The following is a 25,784-nucleotide window of genomic DNA, read 5'->3' on the forward strand; positions in this document are numbered from 1 at the left end:
GAGTGGTTGTTGTTTCCTTCTCCTTGGGATCTTCCTGACCCAGGAATCAAACCCTCCTCTCCTGAGTCTCCTGCATTGCAGGCAGATTCTTAACCATCTGAGTAACCAGGGAATCCCAGAATACTGGAGTGGGTTGCCATGCCCTCCTCTAGGGGATCTTCCCAACCCAAGGATTGAACCCGGGTCTCCCAAATTTCAGGCGGATTCTTTACCAGCTGAGCCACAAGGAAAGTCCAAGAATACTGGAGTGGGTAACCTACCCCTTCTCCAGGGGATCTTCCTGACCCAGGGATTGAACTGAGGTCTCCTGCATTACAGGTGGATTCTTTACCAGCTGAGCTACCAGGGAAGCCCAGATGAATGTCCTAAGGTGAGGTAATTAATCTTTCTAAGATTTAGTTTCCTCATCTATAAAAAGAGAGTAATAATAGGATTAAGACAGATAGCAAATGTCAGGAAATTAGCACAATGCCAGACATATAGTAAATGCTTAGTAAATCTTAACTGTTGTTATTTTTATTTTGAGAGCAGCTCTGTGATTTTAGATACCATCATTATCCTCATTTTATAGATGGCAAAACTCAAACAAGTTAAATCATGGTAGCTAGGATGTGGTAAAAAACAAACAAACAAAAAAGACTGAATGCCGAAGAATTGATGCTTTTGAATTGTAGGGCTGGAAAAAACTCTTGAGAGTCCCTTGGATAGCAAGGAGATCACACCAGTCAATCCTAAAGGAAATCAACCATCAACCCTGAAGGACTGATTCATTGGAAGGACTGATTCATTGGAAGGACTGATGCTGAAGCGGAAGCTCCAATACTTTGGCCACTTTATTCGAAGAGCAGAGTCATTGGAAAAAAAATCCTAATCCTAGACAAGATTGAAGGCAAAATGAGAAGGGGGCAAGAGAGGATGAGATGGTTAGATAGTGTCACTAACTCAATGGACATGAACCTGAGCAAACTCTAGGAGATAGTAAGCCTTCTCTGTGGCTCAGATGGTAAAGAACCTGCCCGCAATGCGAGAGACCTGGGTTTGATCCCTGGGTTGGGAAGATCCCCTGGAGAAGGGAATGTCAATCCACTTCAGTATTTTGGCCTGGAGAATTCCATGGACAGAGGAGCCTAGCAGGCTGAGATCCATGGGGTCGCAAAGAATCGGACACGACTGAGCGACTTAAAGTTTCACTTTCTGTGAGATACTGGCTACCTTGGTGGCTAAGATGGTAAAGAATCTGCCTGCAATGCAGGAGATGCAAGAGATGAGGGTTTGATCCCTGGGTCAGGAAGATTCCTTGGAGGAGGAAATGGCAAGCCACTCCAGTATGCTTGCCTGGGAAATCCCACGGACAGAGGAGCCTGGCAGGCTGCAGTCCATGGGGTGGCAGAGAGGGGGACATGACTTGCCGACTGACCACACACAACACAGGACGTGGTAAAACTAGCATATAAACCCAGGCTCCAAACTCGAACAATTGGCCTCATCAGAAAAACTGTAATAACCCTGAACCATGGTCATCTTGTTTGACTTTCCACTTTAACCCTCCATTCTGGTGGGCATCTTGGAAAACAAGATCTAATGCTCCTGGTTCTTGGGACTTGCGTGGCTTCTGTGTGGATCTGCAACATGTCAGAGCTTGGCCTGAGTACCCCAACATCATGTCCTTCAGCTTATCCAGGCTTCAGTGCTTCCCAGCTTACTTGCTTATTTAAAGGAGGACCCAGCAAGCATTTCCCCCACATCCTTGTTCTCCTAGCCCACCTGACTGGTCTTTTGTGGTGAATGACAAGGCTCTCACTGCTCTGGACTTTTCCTCTATAACTCTCCCTGCATGGTTCCCGTTTCCAGCATCATTTCCTAGGATGCTAGCATATTTTTCCTGGATAAATCAGGGAAGGATTGCCTCATTTCTTTAGTCAGAGAAAAATCAGTCTCAGCATTTGCCTTTCTACTATTTATCCCCTTTGATTTTTTTTCAAGTGGACCAAGACAGGGAATGCCCTCAAAAAGAAATAAAGGGAGGAAGAAAGGAAAAAAGAAAGGAAGGAAGGAAGGGAATGCATCATTAGTGTAGGTTCCATTGTGGCTCAATGCAATTCCAGGGTGTGGTGAGGTGACATATGAAGATATGTCTTTAGGTAGGAATCATTTGATAGCCAAACTGAAAAAAGTCTATTCAGGAAGACAAAATAAATTTTATTTGACATGGGGCGTGTTGAGAGCCTGAATAAATGAGACCATTAATGTGTTGTGATTAAGTGTTTCATACACTGCATCCTTATGTCCACTTTGAAGCTAAACATATGTTTTATGCCCCAGAAATAGAAAGACGACACAGAAGTATGCCATAGAAAGGAACAGCCATCTTTAATGTCATTTCCTTGAGGTAGTTAAGAGAATATTTACTATTTCTATGTATATTTTTAAGCTATGATTCTAATCTTTAATTGTTGTCATGTAATCTAGGGAAGAAATATCAATTTAGAATGACAGAATGTTTGGAAATAATCTCTCTTTCATCTCTCCTTAAAATAATAAAAGTTTTAACATGTCTAAGGCGAATGGTTTCTAAAGTTTGTGACATTTCAGGTTCAATCAATATCTTTGGGTAATGTAGAACACTTATATATAAAAATTTTGAATAAATAATTCCCAATTAAGCATGTTAATTAATTCTCAATTGATTATTTTGTTATTACAGTAATTACTAATGTAATTACAAAACTGAAGATTAACCTGCAAATTTGGAAGAGCAGTGTTTCTGTTAACAAAACAGGAATAAATTACATAGGCAAGAGCAGATACAGGGGTTTTTAAATTTTGTTTGCCTAACTGAATGCCTACAAACTACAATATAATCTGGGAACATCCGACTTTAGGATTTAATCCATTTGCAAAACCGTAGAATCCATCCTATCTTCCATTTCACTCCCACGTGTATCCTTTGTCTTTGATGTTGCTGATTTTTCAAAAGCTGTTGCTAGTGATGAAAAGATCACCGCTAGCCATAAAAGGAAAAATAAGACTAGGCCTTTCTATAGCATTTTTGTCGTGACAATTTTGTCATTGTCATTTTTCCAGCAGCCAAGGCTGTTGGAAAGCTACAGAATTGCTAGGCCTATTGCATATTCAACAGGACTAAGAAAGTATCAGTAACCTTTGTTTGCTGAACTCAACCTAAAGATGCTATAGGACATGCTCTTTGGGATGCTGGCTTGAATGACAGGGACCGCTTTCTTGCTTAGGTTCAGATAGCTGTAGGAGAAAATTGGGGTAGCTTCCAAATAGTAAGAGCTAAGTTGTTTGAGATGACAAGCAATTTCTTAACCATTACTCCTGATTTTATGTATTGTTTACTTTGCATACTAATGCTATTTACAGGGTTTAAGGGGTTATATTTCTCTATGCTTTATTGACATTCACTGAGTTGGTCAATCAGTTGACCACTGGGGTGTGTGTGTGTGTGTGTGTGTGTGTGTGTGTGCGCGCACATGCAGGCTTCTATTCTTGTCTACTGTGCCTGGTTCTAGATCTTGACTATACAAAGAAGTAAAAAGTAAAACCTCAGCCTTCAGTTCATGAAGCTCTCACCCAAGCAGAGATAATGCCCCATAGTTTTCTCAAAAATTACAGCTTAACTAACACAATTTATCAGCAGGGGGTGAGGGAGGGGAAGCTCACTTTGAGGATATGAGTCATTGAGTAACAATTTCCAGCTCACAGTTCAGGTTGACCTAGCCTAGACCCGTGGTCAAAAGGATTTTGAGGATTTGCATATAATGGAGTAATTCACCCCATTCTTCTGTGGTAAGGAGAGTCAGCTTTGCTTCTCCCATCTCTAGGTTTACGGAGAGGCATTTCTCCAAGAACTAGTGGAGAAGAGTCCATTGGAATCTGATCTAATCCTCATCTCTCCTCAGAGGCTCACTGACTTAGGTCCTAAAACCTGCTCTTAACTCCTAATGAAACAAATTTTCTTCTTCTGAGGTAGAGCACCCATGGCCCTGGAATGCCGTGAAGAATAACAAACAAATGCTTCTAAAGTACTTTAGATGTCCAAAATGAAATTTGCCACATGAAAGCCGAGTATTGTTATTAATGATAGGAATTGCCAACATGCTAAGAACAAAGGAACGCTCCAAGCACTTATCATTCATCTTATGCTTTTTAATCCATTGTGCTTTTCTTTAACAGCAAAACCTCTCTTGTTATAAATTATTAGTTGTAAATTACTTGTTTAAAATCTCATGCCTGTTCATTTGAGTAAACCATGAGGTAGATTTCTGGTGTAATTTAAAATGCTCCCCAATGAGCTATAATTCATTCACTATTAACATAAAAATAAGAGCTATAAACCATAAGAAGAAATGAGTCATGGTTGCATCATAAGAATTAACTTCAGAGAAATAGTAAAAACTAAATATTATTTTCAGTACCTTGGGATTAACTATTATTTGCAACCCAACCACTGGTAGCACTCTATTTCATGATAGAAAGCACGAAAACACATGATTAATCCTGATCTGCTATCTATTAACATTCATCTAGATTAGTGTCTCCCAACCCTAGTTTATTTCACTCTGGGGCATTTCCAACTATCTCAAGGGATGTTATGAAATTCTTCCAAATTGCCTAAACAAAATTAATTTTAATTCACATTAGTATTAAAAATAAATGTATACCATATGGCAGACCAGGGGAAAGAAAATACTAGAAAGTCAAACTAATAACCTAGAAAAAGCTTCCAACTCATTAGCCAACTTAAGTGAGGATTTAGATAACACTTTTGAAGCCACAAATTCTCAGCAAATAGGAATGTAGTTCTGCGAACCAAGAAAAACAGCACTCAGTTTTAAGTCCTTAAACGGCGTATTCGAGGTCTCTTGATGAAACACGTTTCTTTACCATGAACTAATCCTAGTTTCAAAAACCTTTACAGACATCCCTGCTCTCTCACAATTTAGGTAAGGACAATGTTTTACTCCTATATACTGTTTCGTAGTTTATAATATGCTTCCATATACAGTATCTTGGGCTAATAGGAAATGCTGGTGACCCGTATGGCCACAGGGAGAGAGAACACAAAAGTGAAAAGATCTTCACTAAATGCATCCTCAAGTGAAATAAGGTTATACTTCATCACTGAAAGGGCTTCCCTGGTAGCTCAGATGGTAAGGAATCTGCCTGCAATGTTGAAACCCGGGTTTAATCCCTGGGTTGGGAAGATTCCCTGGAGAAGGAAATGGCAATCCACTCCAGTATTCTTGCCTGGAAAATTCCATGATCAGAGGAGCCTGGCGGGCTATAGATGGAGTCACAAAGAATTGGACACAACTGAGCAACTAACACTTTCACCACTGAAAGCTTAATATTCTTCGTGGTGCACTTGGGATGAAGCGGGAAGAGTGAAGGGAACGCTTTTGCTTTTACTTTTCCAGCTCCAGTGCCACAGGTGGAAGCTAAATGCTGCATGAACTTGACCTCACTCTCTCTAGTGAAAGGAAGTAAAAGTTGCTAAGTTGCGTCTGACTCTTTGCGACCCCGTGGACTATACAGTCCATGGAATTCTCCAGGCCAGGATACTGGAGTGGGTAGCTTATCCCTTCTCCAGGGGATCTTCCCAACCCACGAATCAAACCAGGGTCTCCTGCGTTGCGGGCAGATTCTTTACCAGCTGAGATACCAGGGAAGCCACTTTCTCTAGCTCTCTAATAGATAAAGGGGAGGGACAGTTAAGAATCGGTGGTAGACGGGGATAATAGAAAATGATTGATTCAACACAAATTTAATTTTAAGTAAGCAGTGCGGGTAGTGATCTCTTGAGGAAACTGGGTGAGCAGGCAGCTGACCACATGGGTAGAAGCTGGAAAGCTCAGATCTGGGGAATTTTAAAATAAAACCTACTGATGAAGGCATCTGAGAGAGAGGAGGAGATCCAAGTACAGGTTGGAAGTGAAAGTGAAGTCGCTCAGTCGTGTCCGACTCTTTGCGACCCCATGGACTGTAGCCTACCAGGCTTCTCCGTCCGTGGGATTCTCCAGGCAAGAGTACTGGAGTGGGTTGCCATTTCCTTCTCCATACAGGTACAGGTACAGGTTAATTCACTCTTTAAAAAAAAAAAAAAACAGCTTTTATAAGCAAAAACAAAGATGTGCTTATTGTAACACTCAGGGTACTGAAGAGTGTTTTTCATCTTTTTAACTTTTAATTTTATATTGGAGTAGAGCTGATTAACTGTACAAAGAAAATCTTCACGACCAAGATTATCACGATGGTGTGATCACTCACCTAGAGCCAGACATCCTGAAATGTGAAGTCAAGTGGGCCTTAGAAAGCATCACTATGAACAAAGCTAGTGGAGGTGATGGAATTCCAGTTGAGCTATTTCAAATCCTGAAAGATGATGCTGTGAAAGTGCTGCACTCAATATGCCAGCAAATTTGGAAAACTCAGCAGTGGCCGCAGGATTGGAAAAGGTCAGTTTTCATTCCAATCCCAGAGAAAGACAATGCCAAAGAATGCTCAAACTACTGCACAATTGCACTCATCTCACACGCTAGTAAAGTAATGCTCAAAATTCTCCAAGCCAGGCTTCAGCAATACGCGAACTATGAAATTCCAGATGTTCAAGCTCATTTTCGAAAAGGCAGAGGAACCAGAGATCAAATTGCCAACATCCGCTGGATCATGGAAAAAGCAAGAGAGTTCCAGAAAAACATCTATTTCTGCTTTATTGACTATGCCAAAGCCTTTGACTGTGTGGATCACAAGAAACTGTGGAAAATTCTGAAAGAGATGGGAATACCAGACCACCTGACCTGCCTCTTCAGAAACTTGTATGCAGTTCAGGAAGCAACAGTTAGAACTGGACATGGAACAACAGACTGGTTCCAAATAGGAAAAGGAGTACGTCAAGGCTGTATATTGTCACCCTGCTTATTTGACTTCTATGCAGAGTACATCATGAGAAATGCTGGGCTGGAAGAAGCACAAGCTGGAATCAAGATTGCCAGGAGAAATATCAATAACCTGAGATATGCAGATGACACCACCCTTATGGCAGAAAGTGAAGAGGAACTAAAGAGCCTCTTGATGAAAGTGAAAGAGGAGAGTGAAAAAGTTGGCTTAGAGCTCAACATTCAGAAAACTAAGATCATGGCATCTGGTCCCATCACTTGCTGGAAAATAGATGGGGAAACAGTGGAAACAGTGTCAGACTTTATTTTTTGGGGCTCCAAAATCACTGCAGATGGTGACTGCAGCCATGAAATTAAAAGACGCCTACTTCTTGGAAGGAAAGTTATGACCAACCTAGATGGCATATTCAAAAGCAGAGACATTAGTTTGCCAACAAAGATCCATCTAGTCAAGGCTATGGTTTTTCCAGGGGTCATGTATGGAAGTGAGAGTTGGACTGTGAAGAAAGCTGAGTGCGGAAGAATTGATGCTTTTGAACTGTGGTGTTTGAGAAGACTCTTGAGAGTCCCTTGGACGGCAAGGAAATCCAACCAGTCCATCCTAAAGGCGATCAATCCTGGATGTTCTTTGGAAGGAATGATGCTAAAGCTGAAACTCCAGTACTTTGGCCACTGCATGTGAAGAGTTGACTCATTGGAAAAGACTCTGATGCTGGCAGGGATTGGGGGCAGGAAGAGAAGGGGACAACAGAGGATGAGATGGCTGGATGGCATCACTGACTGGATGGACGTGAGTTTGAGTGAACTCCAGGAGTTGGTGATGGACAGGGAGGCCCAGTGTGCTGCCATTCATGGGGTCGCAAAGAGTTGGACATGATTGAGCGACTGAACTGAACTGAACTGAGAGCTGATTAACTATGTTGTGATAGTTTCAGGTGGACAGCAAAGGGACTCAGCCATACGTTTATAAATATCCATTCTCCCCCAAACTTGTAAAACCCAAATTCACCCCTATTTGTGATAATATGATCTATCTCATAATCTGATTTTAATGCTTATTCAGAGGAAAGTAATTGGAAATAATACCTTCACAGTTTTAGTGTTTCAAGCATGAATATAATTTTTAGTATATCTTCAATTGGATGAATATGCTGAGGATGTCATTATAAGAAGCAAAATGGTGAAGAAGCTATTAATCATTTGAAAATTCTGGTGCACATAGGAAATATTAAATCTGCCTGCTTAAGAGTTATATGAGACTACATTTAACTCATCAACCCTAATATTGAAATGCAAAGCATGATGGTTATGATTTTTCATGCTTCTAAGTTATCCTTTGATTCTCTTCGTGCAGGTGGCTGAAAGTATAAATAGACTTTGAAGAGGTTTCTGGTCCTTGTATGAAGGTTAAGAATCATAGAACTAGTTCTTCTTAGTTGATTTAGTAACAGTTGCTAAGTCAACAACTTTTCAAAAACTCCTAGCAGGCTAAGGTCCTGGTTTCAAGAAGTCTCAGTTCAGTGGCATAAGAGATAGAGTCAAATAATAACACATTATAGTAAGAGCTACAGAAGAGATATGTTCAAAAAAATTCTAGAAGTTCATAATAGGGAATGAAAATTTCTTTCTAGGGGAGGTGGGAAATGCTTCTCATATAAAATAGCATCTGGGTTCCCAGATGAAAAGCAGAAGCTATCAAGTATAAAAGAAGGACATTCAAGGCTGAGAGAGGAGCAAATGAAAAGTCAAGAAGATACAGAAAGGCGTGCTCGGACTTCCCTGGTGATCCACTAGCGAAGAGCCCACATGCCCATGAAGGGGATGTGGGTTTGATCCTTGGTCTGGGAAGATTCTACACGCTGCTTGCCATAACTAAGGAAAGCCTGTGTGCAGCAACAAAGATCTAGCACAACCAAAAATAAATAAATAAAACAAATACCACTTTTTTTGTTAAAGGCATGCTTCAGGGAGGAAGGGGATGGGTTATGTGCCTGAGGTGTAGTCTGTGGTGGACAGGAAGACACTAAGAACAAAATGGAAAGGGAAGCTATACTACAAGTTGGCAAGAGGGGAGATGTGGGAAGTTCTGGGGAAATTTCCAGGAGAAAAAAAATGAAAAAGCACTCACAATATAAAAACCTCCAGGAAAACAGTATTGGATTTAGCAATCTCCAGCTCATACCCAATTCTGAATCTTTTGTTTGCATGGATGCTAAGTTGCCCTTATATCTACTACTGTGGGCAAGAATTCCTTAGAAGAAATGGAATAGCCATCATAGTCAACAAAAGAGTCTGAAATGCAATACTTGGATGCAATCTCAAAAATGACAGAATGACCTCTGTATGTTTCCAAGGCAAACTATTCAATATCACGGTAATCCAAGTCTATACTCTCACTAGTAATGCTAAAGAAGCTGAAGTTGAATGGTTCTACGAAGACCTACAAGACCTTCTAGAACTAACACCCAAAAGAGATATCCTTTTCCCTATAAGGGACTGGAATGCAGAAGTAGGAAGTCAAGAAATACCTGGAGTAACAGGCAAATTTGGCTTTGGAGTACAGAATGAAACAGGGCAAAGGCTAATAGAGTTTTGCTAAGAGAATGCACTGGTCATACCAAACACCCTCTTCCAACAACACGAGAGAAGACTCTACACGAGGACATCACCAGATGGTCAACACCGAAATCGAATTGATTATATTCTTTGCAGCCAAAGATGGAAAAGCTCTATACAGTCAGCAAAAACAAGACCGGGAACTGTGGCTCAAATCATCAACTCCTTATTGCCAAATTCAGACTTAATTGAAGAACAGGGAAAACCACTAGACCATTCAGGTATGAAATAAATCATATCCCTTATGATTATACAATAGAAGTGACAAATAGATTCAAGGGGTTAAATCTGATAGACAGAGTGCCTGAACTATGCACGGAGGTTTGTGACGTTGTCAAGGAGGCAGTGATCAAGACCATCACAGAGGAAAAGAAATGCAGAAAGGCAAAATGGTTGTCTGAGGAGGCCTTACAAATAGCTGTGAAAAGAAAAGAAGTGAAAACAAAGGAGAAAAGGAAAGGTATACCCATTTGAATGCAGAGTTTCAAAGACTAACAAGGAAAGATAAGAAAGCCTTCCTCAGCGATCAATGTAAAGAAATAGAGGAAAACAACAGAATGGGAAAGACTAGAGTTCTCTTCGAGAAAATTAGAGATACCAAGAGAACACTTCATGCAAAGATGTGCTCAATAAAGGACAGAAATGGTATGGACCTAACAGAAGCAGAAGATGTTAAGAAGAGGTGGCAAGAATACACAGAAGAACTGTACAAAAAAGATCTTCATGACCCAGATAACCATGACGGTGTGATCACTCACCTAGAACCAGACATCCTGGAATGCGAAGTCAAGTGGGCCTCAGGAAGCACCACTATGAGCAAAGCTAGTGGAGGTGATGGAATTCCAGTTGAGCTATTTCAAATCCTGAAAGATGATGCTGTGAAAGTGCTGCACTCAATATGCCAGCAAATTTGGAAAATTCAGCAGTGTCCACAGGACTGGGAAAGGTCAATTTTCATTCCAATCCCAAAGAAAGGCAGTGCCAAAGAATGCTCAAACTGCTGCACAATTGCACTCATCTCACATGCTAGCAAAGTAATGCTCAAAATTCTTCAAGCTAGGCTTCAATAGTATGTGAACTGTGAACTTCCAGATGTTCAAGCTGGATTTAGAAAAGACAGAGGAACCAGAGATAAAATTGCCAACATCCACTGGATCATCAGAAAAGCAAGAGAGTTCCAGAAAAATATCTATTTCTGCTTTATTGACTATGCCAAAGCCTTTGACTGTGTGGATCACAATAAATTGTGGAAAATTCTGAAAGAGATGGGAATACCAGACCCTCTGTATGCAGGTCAGGAAGCAACAGTTAGAACTGGACATGGAAAAACAGACTGGTTCCAAATAGGGAAAGGAGTACATCAAGGCTGTATATTGTCACCCTGCTTATTTAACTTATATGCAGAGTACATCATAAGAAATGCTGGGCTGGATGAAGCCCAAGCTGGAATCAAGATTGCCGGGGGAGATGTCAGTAACCTCAGATATGCAGATGACACCACACTTATGGCAGAAAGCAAAGAACTAAAAAGCCTCTTGATGAAAGAGGAGAGGGCAAAAGTTGGCTTAAAACTCAACATTCAGAAAACTAAGATCATGGCATCTGGTCCCATCACTTCATGGCAAATAGATGGGGAAACAGTGGAAATAGTGACATACTTTATTTTGGGGGGCTCCAAAATCACTGCAGATGGTGATTGCAGCCATGAAATTAAAAGACACTTGCTCCTTGGGAGAAAAGTTATGACCAATCTAGACAGCACATTAAAAAGCAGAGACATTACTTTGCCAACAAATATCTATCTAGTCAAAGTTATGGTTTTACCAGTAGTCATGTACGGATGTGAGAGTTGGACCATAAAGAAAGCTGAGCACTGAGGAACTGATGCTTTTGAACTGTGGTGTTGGAGAAGACTCTTGAGAGTCCATTGGACTGCAAAGAGATCCAACCAGTCCATCCTAAAGGAAATCAGTCCTGAATATTCATTGGAAGGACTTATGCTGAAGCTGAAATTCCAATAATTTCGCCACCTGATGCGAAGACCTGACTCATTGGAAAAGACCCTGATGCTGGGAAAGATTTGAAGGCAAGAGGAGAAGGGGACGACAGAGGATGAGACGGTTGGATGGCATCACCGACTCAATGGACATGAGCTTGAGTAAACTCCAGGAATCGGTGATGGAAGAGAGGCCTGCTGTGCTGCAGTCCAGGGGGTCACAAAGAGTCGGACACGACTGAGCAACTGAACTGAACTGAACTGAAGTCTCCTCTATGCATGGGATTCTCCAGGCCAGAGTACTAGAATGTGTTGCCATTTCCTGCTCCTCGGGATCTTCCCAACCCAGCGGTTGAACCCCTGTCTTTTATGTCTCCTGTACTGGCAAGCGGGTGCTTTTACCACTAGTGCCACCTGGGAAGACCTCTGACTCTTCTAGTGAGTAGTTTATTCAAGAGAAAACTAAGCTAATGGCAGAAATCAACAAGAAAGCTTTGTTTCTTTTTCTTAGATATATTGCTGGAACTCATTTTATTTTATGTTGAACTCATGGTTGTTATTGCAATATTTTAAAATATTAATAAAAAAACTAGAAAGGATGTATGCCTTGAATATTAAGAATGGCCAGATTCCTATGATTCCGTTGGAAAATTAAAAGACTTCAAGTATATGAATTTAATGTGACCACAATCCACGTATACAACTGACTACTTAGAAATGAGACCAAATTTTCACCTCCTGTGTTTCCTCTGGCTATAATCTTCCCAACTATACCAAGAAGCTCCTGGGAAGTATGCCTATCATGAAAATTGCTCAATTTTCAAAATGATCTATGAATCATAATGGGAGTCTCAGTAGTTAAGTGTCTACAATAACATAAAAGTGCCTCCCAGCCCTTCAACAGGTGGTAGAAAGAAGTCGGATGACCCTTACAATGGTCTTTTTTCACTTCATTTAAATCCCAGCATATCAGACAACATTAGAAGAAAAACAAAACAAAAAAATCCTAGAGCATGGGTATAATAAGATATATAAGCTTATCGGGAAATAATATGATAGAAGAGATAGGCCTAGTGCAGCAGCGCCAAACTGCCTGGGTTAGAGTCCTGGATCCACCACTTAGCCTCTGTGCAATCTTGGGCAAGTTATTTAAACTCTCTCTGTGTTAGTGCATGCTATAAAAACTCATGCACCAATGTCATCTACTAACCAGGATTATTATAAATGTTCTGAGGGTCTTTTCCTCCCCAAAGTCATCTCCAAGCTGTGTCCATTCTGCTTCTGGACCCTGGAGGCTGGCCCAGAAAAGTGGCAACAATGAGCTCTTCACCCTGCAGCTTTCTATCCTGTTTGGCTGATGGGAGGGACAGTTAAGAGAGCTCGAGGCAGGGGTACTCCCTGGTGGTCCAGTAGTTAAGATTCTGAGCTTCCAGTGCAAGGGGGTGCAGATTCGATCCCTGGTCAGGGAACTAAGATCCCACATGCAGTGCAGCATGGCCAAAAAAATAAAAATCTTAAAAAAAAAATGATGAGAGAGAGCTGGAGGCAGGAGGAAGAGCAAGGGCCAGATGTTTATTCTCCTTGTTCCCCTCTGCCAGGTTGCCATGGTTGTCTGCAACCCACTCTTTCTGGGCACATATAACTACTCTCTTTCCTCACCCCTTCAGGCGGGCCAAGGGGAGGTAAAGGCTCCCTACTGCTGTCAGCCACAGGGTTGTGCAATCTTTTATTGCGTTTTCTTAAATCCCACTCACACCTTTGTAAATATTCTTTTTATTCTCTTCACTTCGATTTATCCAATTTGAGTGTGCCATCTGTTTTCTGCCAGCATCCTGACTAATAGAATGAGTTCCGCTTTGTAAAGCACTTAGAATAATAGCTGGCCCAGGATAAGCACTGTATAAGTATTCAATAGATACAAGAAATAAATGAGATTTAGAAACTTTTTTGTCATTGATTTAAACATATCTTTCTGCATCCTGTCATACAATGCAAACTCATCAGAAACATTTTCCCAAATAAAAGTGTTTTCTTCAGCAGAATTTCTGTATATAAAACAGCCATCATTCTATTCTAATGTTTTTAGTGCTTTGGTTAAAAAAATTTTATGTCATTCAATAGGATCCTATGGGGAATTTATGCAATTCTATTCATTGTAATCATATAATAAACATATAATTATTTCCTCCTTTTTTTCTACTTTGTGGTTCTTCTCCATATACCTTTCATCACATTTATAATACTGTCTTTTTTTTGATACTTTAAAACAATCTGCAATATAAACATATATATCTTTTAATCAATTGGTCAAATATAACAGTATTTATAGTTTCTAAAACTATAAATGTATGATAAAAAACAACAGGCTTGTTACTTCTTTACCTGAAAGACAAGAGATTTTGTGTATTGGATTCTACCTTTCCCATCAGTTCTTTTTTGTTTGGTTGGTTGTTTTGGGTTGATTTATTTATTTTTGACTGTATGTGGGTCTTTGTTGCTGCATGCAAGCTTTCTCTAGCTGCAGCAAACGGGGGCTACTCTTTGTTGCCATGCCCGGCTTCTCATCGTCATGTTTCTCTTGTGGAGCTTAGGTTCCAGGTGCATGGGCTTCAGTAGTTGTGGTGCACGGGCTTAGGTGCCCAGGCGTATGAAGTCCTCCCAGACCAGGGATTGAACCTGTGTCCCTTGCATTGCAAGGCAGATTCTTAACCACTGGACCAACAGGGAAGCCTCCGATCATTCATTCTTAAATCTGAGGTTCTAAAACCCCTGTCCTTCCCTATTTTATATCAGAAAGTTTACCTACTTTGTGTGTTACTATTATATATATATATGTGTGTGTGTGTGTGTGTATATATATCTTTAAAGCCAGACAATTGGAGAAGGAAATGGCAACCCACTGCAGTATTCTTGCCTGGGAAATCCCATGGACAGAGAAGCCTGGCAGGCTACAGTCCATGGGATCGCAAGAGAGTTAGACATGACTTAGTGACTAAACCACCACTGCCACCACCAAAACAGACAGTGGCAGCAGCTTTCTAGTTTGAGCTCTTCTTTGCTTATTTCTGTAATGACTGGTGGTTCATCTTAGCCTAGCATCTCCACTCAGTATTTTTTTGTTCTAGTTCATATCTTAACATCCTAGAGTGTGGCCTCCAGCAAGTTGCCAAAAAAGAAAGTCTGAAACATTGCAGATCTTAGAGTAACCTTTCTTTTGCTTTTCTACATGAGTGACAATTTGACTAAGAGATATACTCTCGGGTCTTAAGGGGAATATAGATGTTACTCCAGTTTCTTACAATAACTGCTAGAGTACAGATATATGAAGATAGTCTGGCTTTTCCAGTCTGAAATTAAGCAAAGTTGCTTGCTAAAAGACCATCATATAAAAATCAATTGTGTTTTCCTACTCCAGCAGCCAACATTTAGAAAAACACAATTTTAAAAATATATGTACTATTCACAAAACAACGAAACTTATAAAATATCTAGGAATAAATTTACCAAAAATTATGAAACTTCATGGGCATGCATTAAAGAAGAACTAAATAAATGGAGAGGTATATTGTAACTCATGAATGGGAAGACTCAGTATTATAAAGACATCAATTTCCTCATCAAAAGTTATACATTCAGTGCAACTGGGACAATTGTCTATCCATATGTGGAAAAACAGATTGCTACTTTACACCATACAGAATACCATCAGTATGGGTTCAAAACCTAAATGTGAAAGCCAAATATTAAGTTTTTTTAGAAGAAAAAAAGAGAAAGTCTTTATTATTTCATGGTAGGGAAGCATTTCTTAAATAAGATACAAAACCCATAAGCCACATGGAATCAATCTGACTACATTGAAATGAAAACCTGCTTATCCAAACTACCATTGAAGAGTGCAAAGAAAATCCACAGACTGGGAGAGACATTTGCAAAACATTTTAACAAGGATGAGTATACAACTCAACGAGGAAAAAAAGCAATCTAATAGAAAAATGGGCATAAGACAGGCACAGATATTTTATGGGAAAAAAATATGAACGTCTAATAAATGAATAAAAAGCATCAACCTTATTAGATTCAAAGAAGACTTACGATCACAGGATATACCACTGTGTACCAACTGTAGTGGCTAAAAAGTTAAAAATTTTGAGACTATTAAGTGTTGTTAACGATGTTAAATAGTAGAAAATGTTATTGACAAGCGGGAGTGTAAGGATACAGTCACTTTAGACATGTTTGATGTTATTCAGTCAAGGTGCATGTACCCTCCTAAGACCAGTTTTGGGGCAGTGGATCTCAAAATTGTGCATCAGAATCTCCTGGAGAGCTCATTAAAACACAGATTGCTGTCCCCATGCCCGGAGTTTCTGACCCAGTAACTCGTGATGGGATCCAAATATCTGTCTTGCTAACAAGATGGCAGGTGACACTGAGGCTTCTGGTACAGGATCACACTGTGAGAACCACTGTTCTGGAGAAATTCTTAAACATGTAAATATGGCCTTATGTACAAGAGTGTTGATAGAAACATGTTTTTGGTAACAACAAAAAACTAACAACCCAAATATTCGTGGAAGAAAGAATGAAAAAGTAAACTGCAATATGTTCATAAAATATTGTAGAGCAATACAGTGAGTAGTGAATAAACAGCAGCCAAGTTCGTCAACCTGAAGGAATGTTAGAAAACAACATGGAGTAAAAAATATACGTTGCAAAAGAAAGAAAATGGGATAATGCAATTTAATTAGCTTTCAAAAGCTTGCAAAATTAAACTATAATTGCTTAACAATAAGTGCACTTATATTAAAAAGCCAAGGTAATGATAAAATTCAACATAGTGGTTACTCTTGGGAGTGTGTATAGACAAATACAGTCAAAGAAGGACAGATGGTGGAGCTTAACAGTACTTGGTAAGGCTTCATTTCTGAAACTAGAGAGTACACAAATGTTTGCCATGTTATACTTAAATTTTTCTTGATATGTGCAATATTCAAAATAATGTAAAAATAGCAATTATGTTTTTTAATTAATTTTTTAAATTTTACTTTACAATACTGTATTGGTTTTGCCATACATCAGCATGAATCCGCCACGGGTGTACATGAGTTCCCAATCCTGAACCCCCTCCCTCCTCCCTCCCCATACTGGGTCATCCCAGTGCACCAGCCCCAAGCATCCTGTATCCTGCATTGAACCTAGACTGGTGATTCGTTTCTTACATGATATTATACATGTTTCAATGCCATTCTCCCAAATCATCCCACCCTCTCCCTCTCCCAATCCCACAGAGTCCAAAAGTCTGTTCTATACATCTGTGTCTCTTTTGCTGTCTCACATACAGGGTTATCGTTACCATCTTTCTAAATTCCATATATATGTGTTAGTATACTGTATTGGTGTTTTTTTTTCTGGCTTACTTCACTCTGCATAATTGGCTCCAGTTTCATCCACCTCATTAGAACTGATTCAAATGTATTCTTTTTAATGGCTGAGTAATACTCCATTGTGTATATGTACCACAGCTTTCTTATCCATTCATCTACTGATGGACATCTAGGTTGCTTCCGTGTCCTGGCTATTATAAACATTGCTGCGATGAGCAATTATATTTTTAAAGGTATTTAAACTTTCTCTTTCAAAGTTCAAAACTCTCATGTCCTAATTTTGAATAGATATAAGGTGGATATTTCTTTCTTTATGGCATTGATTTTCTGTTCTGAAGAGTTTTCCCCATGTATGACTTTATCTTTTGAGCCTTTACTATTGTTTGATCTCCAAAACGTCTATTTTATCACATCACAATTTGGATCTCTCTGTATCAGTCATCTTTTCTTGAATTTTTCATTTCTATCACATTCTAGGGCTTCCCGCATAGCTCAGTTGGTAAAGAATCTGCCTGCAATGCAGGAGACCCCAGGAGATTCCTGGATTGGGAGGATCCACTGGAGAAGGGATAGGCTACCCACTCCAGTATTCTTGGGCTTCCCTTGTGGCTGAGCTGGTAAAGAATCCGCCTCCAATGTGGGAGACCTGGGTTTGATCCCTGGGTAGGGAAGATGCCCTGGAGAGGGGAAAGGCTACCCACTCCAGTATTCTGGCCTGGAGAATTCCATGGACTGTATAGAGTCCCAAAGAGCTGGACACGACTGAGTGACTTTCACTTCACTTCAGTTCACCTGGTTTATTTCTAAAGTTTATCTTCTGTTTTCTTATTGTACTTTCCAGCATCATCCATGGGATTCCCAGGTGGCACTAGCAGTAAAGAACCCACTTACCAAAGCAGGAGACCCAGGTTTGATCCCCAGATCGGGAAGATCCCCTGGTGGAGGAAATGGCAACCGCTCCAGTATTTTTGCCTGGAGAATCCCATGGACAGAGGAGCCTGGCTGGCTACAGTCTATAGAGTTGCAAAAAGTTGGACACAACTGCAACAACTTAGCATGCAGCATCATCCATCTCATAAGAATTTTCAATTGATTGACAACTAGATTCCTGCCATTTAAAATTTGCTTTTCCATGAAAAAATATCTATGGAAGACACTAGGTTTACTTCTAAGTGAGGGATTCTTAACTGAGATTGGTGAAATATCTGAAACCATGGGTAAAATTTATGTTTGTGATTTTTATCTGGGGAGGAAAGTTATACTTTTATCAGATTTCATTAGGTGGTCTATTACCAGAAAATGTTTACTTCTAAGAACTAATCTGTTCTTATGTTGGAGAAAAATTTGCTCCAAATCATATTTCTGTTAATTTATAAGTTTTCCTTACTGATAAGAATCTTGTTTTACTTTATAGTTATACTAACAAAATATCATAGATCCCTTTCTTAGTTTAGATTTTGGTTAATATCCAACCTAGACAGCATATTAAAAAGTAGAGGCATTACTTTGCCAACAAAAGTCCAACTAGTCAAGGCTATGGTTTTTCCAATAGTAATGTATAGATGTGAGAGTTGGACTATAAAGAAAGCTGAGTGCCAAATAATTGATGTTTTTGAACTGTGGTGTTGGAGAAGAATCTTGAGATCCCTTGGACTGCAAGGAGATCCAACCAGTCCATCCAAAGGAGATCAGTCCTGAGTGTTCATTGGAAGGAGTGATGTTGAAGCTGAAACTCCAATATTTTGGCCACCTGATGCGAAGAGCTGACTCATTTGGAAAGACCCTGATGCTGGGAAAGATTGAGGGTGGGTGGAGAAGGGGATGACAGAGGATGAGATGGTTGGATGGCATCACCAACTCAATGGGCATGAGTTTGAGTAAACTCCAGGAGTTGGTGATGGACAAGGAGGCCTGGCATGCTGTGGTCCATGGGGTCACAAAGAGTCAGACATGACTGAGTGACTGAACTGAATATCCAAATATTTTTGTTCAGCTGAGCAAAAATATTAAAGGCTAAATTTTTGATTTCTGACCATGGTACTGCTCATCCTATCAAACTGGGCTTTCAGGTTCATGATAAGATATCAAATGTTCTCCTTTCTTATCATACAAAAAGACATGAAAGTGAATACTGAAATAATTTGTTTGAAAGGAAAAGACTATTTCCCGTTGGCAAAATTTTGGAAAATGTGTTGGAGAAATTGAAATTTGCCCTGAGATGGGTGGGGACAGGAGGGAAAAGTGCTGTTGGGTTAAAACAAAACAAAACCAACCAACCAACCAACCAACCAACCAACCAACCAATCAAACAAACAAAAATAGGCAGCATAGAAAAGACAAGGTCATGGGAAAGTTCATGAGTATTGATCTTGTCAAGGAATCAATTTTTGGCTTTGTTAATGTTCTGTATTTTTTTTAATGGTTTTTTAATTAACTATTTTCTGTTCTTTAGTTTTTCCTTTCTACTAATTCCTTTGGGCTTACTGTCTCTTATTTTACAGGTCAAACATAGTGTTAGTCGCTCAGTAGTGGCCGACTCCTTGCGACCCCATGGACTACAGCCCACCAGGCTCCTGTCCATGAGATTTTCCAGACAAGGATACTGGAGTGGGCTGCCATTTTAATTTTATTTCATTTTTTCTCTAATAAAAACATTTTAAGATATGAATTCCTTGTAAGCACTGCTTTAGCAGCATCCCACAAATTTTGATATGTTATGTTCTCAGTATCATTCAGTTTAGAGTATTTTCAGTTCAAAATCTATGAGTTGCTATTGTTGTTCCATTTCTAAGTTGTGTCCAACTTTTTTTGCCCTTATGGACTGCAGCACTCCAGCTTCCCCTGTCCTTTACTATCTCTCACAATTTGGTCAAATTCATGTCCACTGAGTTGGTGATACTGTTCAACCATCTCATCCTTTACTGTACCTTTCTCCTTTTGTCTTCAACCTTTCTCAGCATCAGGGTCTTTTCTAATAAGCTGGTTCTTTGCATCAGGTGGCCAAAGAATTGGAGCTTCAGCTTCAGCATCAGCCCTTCCGGTGAATATTCAGGGTTGGTTTCCTTTAGGATGGACTGACTGATTTGATCTCCTTGAAGTCCAACTCAAGAGTCTTCTCTAGCACCACAATTCAAAGGCATCAGTTCTTCAGTGCACAGCCTTCTTTATGGTCCAGCTTCCATATCCATACATGACTACTAGAAAAACCATAGCTTTGACTAGACAGATTTTGGGCGGCAAAATGATGCCTCTGCTTTTTAATATGCTGTCTAAGTTTGTCATAGTTTTCCTTCCAAGGAGCAAGTGTCTTTTGATTTCAAGCCTGCAGTTACCACCCGCAATGATTTTGGAGCCCAAGAAAATACAATCTATCACTGCTTCCACTTGTTCCCCTTCTATTTGTCATGAAGTAATGGGAATAGATACTATGATCTTAGCTTTTTGCATGTTGAGTTTTAAGCTAGCTTTTTCACTCTCCTCTTTCATCAAGAGGCTCTTTAGTTCCTCTTTACTTTCTGCCATAATGTGGTATTATCTGCATATCTGAGGTTGATATTTCTCCTAGGACTCTTGATTCCAGCTTGTGATTTATCCAGTCCAGCATTTCTCCTGATGTACTCTGCATATAAGTTAAATAAGCAGGGTAACAATATACAGCCTTAACATACTCCTTTCCCAATTTGGAATCAGTCCGTTGTTCCATGTCCTGTTCTAGCTGTTGCTTCTTGACCCACATACAGGTTTCTCAGGAGATAGGTAAGGTGATATGGTATTCACATCTCGTTAAGAATTTTCCACAGTTTGTTGTGATCCACACAGTCAAAGGTTTTCACATAGTCAATGAAGTAGGAGTAGAAGTTTTTCCGGAATTTCCTTGCTTTCTCTATGATCCAGTGGATGTTGGCAATTTGATCTCTGGTTCCTCTGCCTTTTCTAAACCCAACTTGTACATCTGGAAGTTCTTGGGTTTCGGTTCTAGTATGTCCATTTGGTTATTTCTTATAGGTTCTAGTTCTCCATTAAGATTTCAGATTTGTTGATTCTTTACATATTTTCTTTTACATTCATAAGTGTGGTTTATAATGGCTGATTTAAAATTCTTGCCCGCTGATTCCAGTCACTGAATTCTTTCAAGCGCAGTCTCCATTGACTGCTTTTTGGCTCACATTGTTTTTCTTCATGTACTTAGTATTTTGGGTAGTGTCCATTCATGAATGATATATATTGTAGAGCCCCTGGATTTTGTTGTGTTCCTCTGAAGAATACTGATTTTTTTTTTTTTTTAAGTGGGCAGTTAACTAACGTCAGGCTCCAACCTGTGTCCCTTGAAGTGAACAGCCACAGACACCTTTGTCTAGTCCCTGTCGCCTTAGGTGGACTACTTGCACAGGAGATTAGGGGTCAGCAATGATTTGTGCAGAGTTTATGCACAGAATGCATTGCCCGTCCCCCCTTGTTTTGGCTCTCTTCTTTCCAAGATTTCCCCCTCACTTTCCAATTCAATCACCTTGTACTCTTTCTCCTGGCTCTTCATGCCAATAAGACTCCAGGTTTTCTATCCAAGTTTTGAGTCACTCCTGTTTGGCAAGGATTGGGTCCTGCTTTCTGGCAAAAAGCAGTAATCATAGGAAACTTGCCCGTTGTCATTCCCTTCTTCCAAAGGCAGACTCCTCTCCAGCATTTGCCAGCTTGGTTACTCTTTGCTGCCTTTGGACAGCTGCTTTTTATATTTTGTTCAGACTTTGTAGCTGTTATGTGCACAAGGATTACCAGCAGCCCATTCCATTTCTTTTTTGAGCTTGTGTGTATCTCATGTTTTTTCTTTTCTTCTTCAGTATTTATCACCTTTTTTCCCTCCCAGCACCCCTCCTCAGCCCCGCCCCGGGGCAGTTCTTTTGGTGCCCAGAGTTTCACAGCCTCTTCTGAAAGTAACTCCCATCTTCATCTTTCTAATCAAGTCCAAGGACACAGAGAAAGAATGAGAATAAATTATCAATGACCTTGTCTAAATGACCACAATGGAGCATTTTCTTCAAAGCAGCAGTCTCTAGACCTCCAGCCATTCATTCAACTCAGAAAATATTTACTGAATGTCTACAAGGTGTGAGGCTCTGTCAAAGGCCTTTCAGATACACTGATAAGCAAAAGAGTCAAATATCCTTGCCCTTAGGGAAGTAACATCAATAAACAATAGACATAATAAATAAGCATTACAGTTTGTTAGAAGATGGTAGCTGGCCACCTTCATTCTTATTTCTAGAGAAGTCCTGGCTCTTTGGAATCATTCCAACATCTTCATTTCCCTTAACTGAACTTAACCAACTCTTGAGTTGTTGTCTCAGAACAAATAAAAAGGTAGTGAGCCCTGAAGGAAAAGCATTTGGCTTCAGCTGCCGCAGTGACTCAATTTCGCCACTAGGTGGGCAAAAATAAAAGGAGCTGAAGAGTAATTGCAAAGGGATAGAGGGCAAAGGAAAAGCCATGATTCAACTATTGCTAAATTCCACCTAATTTCAGCTCTCAATGTGACCTCTCTTCTACCTTTAGTGCAAAACCCACCCAATCAGATAGAGTAATTTCATCACAGGGTAGTTTTTCTGTGCCTGAAAATGGGAAAGTGCTTTTTTCTAGCCCAGGATTTTGTATGTGTGTGTGTGTGTGCTGTGTATGTGTCTGTGTTAGCCATGTACATGCCTGTTTTGGGCTTCCCAGGTGGTGCTAGTAGTAAAGAATCTGCCTGCAATGCAGGAGACCTGGGTTTGATCCCTGTGTTGGGATGATCCCCTGTAGAAGGGAATGGCAGCCCACTCCAGTATTCTTGCCTGGGAAATTCCATGGACAGAGGAACCTAGAGGGCTACAGTCCATGGGGTCACAGAGAGCTGGACACAACCAAAGTGCCTTAGCATAGCACAGCACAGTGTTAGTTGCTCAGTCATCAGTGTTAGTCTTGTATGTGTAGTCTATCATTATTAAAACTTATTTTTTCTCTTTTCAGTACATATGTGCACTATAAGTATTTGTGTATGTATTTATGTGTATATGTGTGTATTCTTCTTGCACTAATACATATACATATATATATCTTTGTTATATTTATTACATGAATGTATACGTATGTAGGTTTTCCCATGTGGTGCAGTGGTAAAGAATCCACCTGCCAGTGCAAGAGGTGCAAGAGACACGGGTTTGATCCCTGGGTTGGGAGGATCCCCTGCAGAAGGAAATGGCAACCCGCTCTAGTATTCTTGCCTGGGAAATTCTATGGGCAGAGGAGCCTGGCACGCTACAGTCCATGGGTCGCAAAAAGTTGACTGAGCACACACACCCACACACACACACATACACACACGCTCAGTGAATATTAGCAAACATTAGGCACAATGCCAGGCTCTTGACAAGGCTTGTTTCATTCACAATACCCCTCTGTGGGTTGGAGCGGCATTTGAGAATGGAGGAGGAAAATTGATAAAATATCAATATTCAGAGTGTGGCGGGCAAAGGCCTCTTAGACTAATACCTCATCTGGGAACGTGGCAGGTCTAGCAACAAAATAGCATTAGTATGTTCACTGATGACAAACTCAACTGCGAAGTAAATAGGTCATATATATATTCATACTCTGGCCACAGTATAGTCACACTTTTTATGAAAATAATATTTATCTGTTTATTTGGTTACCTCAGGTCTTAGTTGTCACACTTGGGATTTTTCTTGCATCATTTGGGCTCTCTAGTCGTGATGGCTGGGATCAGTAGTTGCAACATGTAGACTTAGTTGCCCCACAGTATGTGGGATCTTAAGTCCCTGCTCAGGGATTGAGCCCGTGTCCCCTGCATTGCAGATTCTTAATCACTGGACCATCAGGGAAGTCCTGGAGTGTTCACACTTATGGAGCAGGATTTTTGGTTCAATAAACTTTTCTGAAATACCCAACATGTACTAAGGACTCGAGAACAAAGACAGGGAAGAAGACGTGGCATTTGCACGAGGGAACTTTCAGACTGGCCTCTGCGGGCCTGAGGGATAGGATGTGTGTTGGGTAGGAACGGTCCAGGGACCACCTGAAAGTGGGCTGCACACTAATACAGGCCAATCTATTGGTGAGCACTCTGCTAGAGCCCACATATGGGTTAGGAAGAAGGACACCAAACTGGCTTCCTAGGAGACCATTAGGCCTTGCTCTGCCAGTCGTCTTCTGAGATCCTGGACAGTTACGTTACTGCGTCAGGCATACTGAGCACTCACGTACATCCAAGTCTATGTGCTAAGTGCCTTAACATGCATGGCCACTCAAACTGAATCTGAATTACCAAGTGTGACAGTATAGGTTTACCATGATTCAGCTCCAACACAGGCCATTCTAATTTCTTCTCTTCTACAGGCACCCTAATCTGTAGCCATATTGCACTGCTTTCCATCACATTTATTTCCAGCTTTAGGTGACCCAATCTCTACTCCCTGGGTCTTCTTCTCCAACTCAGTCCATCATAATGCTGGCCACTCTTCCAGGCCCAACTCACATGCTAACCCTCTCAAAATTTTTTCTTTGTAGGATCTTTGAATATCATACAATTTTTCAGTTCATTCATTAGCACTCAGTTCAGTTCAGTTCAGTCACTCAGTCCTGTCCCACTCTTTGCAACCCCATGAATCACAGCACACCAGTCCTCCCTGTCCATCACCAACTCCCAGAGTTCACTCAAACCCATGTCCATCAAGTTGGTGATGCCATCCAGCCATCTCATCCTCTGTCATCCCCTTCTCCTCCTGCCCCCAATCCCTCCCAGCATCAGGGTCTTTTCCAATAAGTCAACGCTTCACATGAGGTGGCCAAAGTACTGGAGTTTCAGCTTCAACATCAATCCTTCCAATGAACACCCAGGACTGATCTCCTTTAGGATGGACTGGTTGGATCTCCTTGCAGTCCAAGGGATCTCAAGAGTCTTCTCCAACACCACAGTTCAAAAGCATCAATTCTTCAGTGCTCAGCTTTCTTCACAGTCCAACTCTCACATCCATACATGACCCCTGGAAAAACCATAGCCTTGAGTAGACGGACCTTTGTTGGCAAAGTAATGTCTCTGCTTTTGAATATGGTATCTAGGTTGGTCACAACTTTCCTTCCAAGGAGTAAGCATCTTTTAATTTCATGGCTGCAATCACCATCTGCAGTGATTTTGGAAATAAAGTCTGACACTGTTTCCACTGTTTCCCAATCTATTTCCCATGAAGTGATGGGACCAGATGTCATGATCTTAGCTTTCTGAATGTTGAGCTTTAAGCCAACTTTTTCACTCTCCTCTTTCACTTTCATCAAGAGGCTTTTTAGTTTCTCTTCACTTTCTGCCATAAGGGTGGTATCATCTGCATATCTCAGGTTATTGATATTTCTCCTGGCAATCTTGATTCCAGCTTGTGCTTCTTCCAGCCCAGCATTTCTCTCGATGTGCTCTGCATATAAGTTAAATAAGCAGAGTGACAATATACACCCTTGATGTACTCCTTTCCTATTTGGAACCAGTCTGTTGTTCCATGTCCAGTTCTAACTATTGCTTCCTGACCTGCATACAGGTTTCTCAAGAGGCAGGTCAGGTGGCCTGGTATTCCCATCTCTCTCAGAATTTTCCACAGTTTATTGTGATCCACACAGTCAAAGGCTTTGGCATAGTCAATAAAGCAGAAGCAGATGTTTTTCTGGAACTCTCTTGCTTTACTGATGATCCAGCAGATGTTAGCAATTTGATCTCTGGTTCCTCTGCCTTTTCTAAAATCAGCTTGAACAGCTGGAAGCTCACGGTTCACATATTGCTGAAGCCTGGATTGGAGAATTTTGAGCGTTCTTTACTAGCAGTGAGATGAGTGCAAT

This window comes from Capra hircus, chromosome 26 (assembly GCF_001704415.2).
Source record: "Capra hircus breed San Clemente chromosome 26, ASM170441v1, whole genome shotgun sequence".
Lineage (NCBI taxonomy): Eukaryota > Metazoa > Chordata > Mammalia > Artiodactyla > Bovidae > Capra > Capra hircus.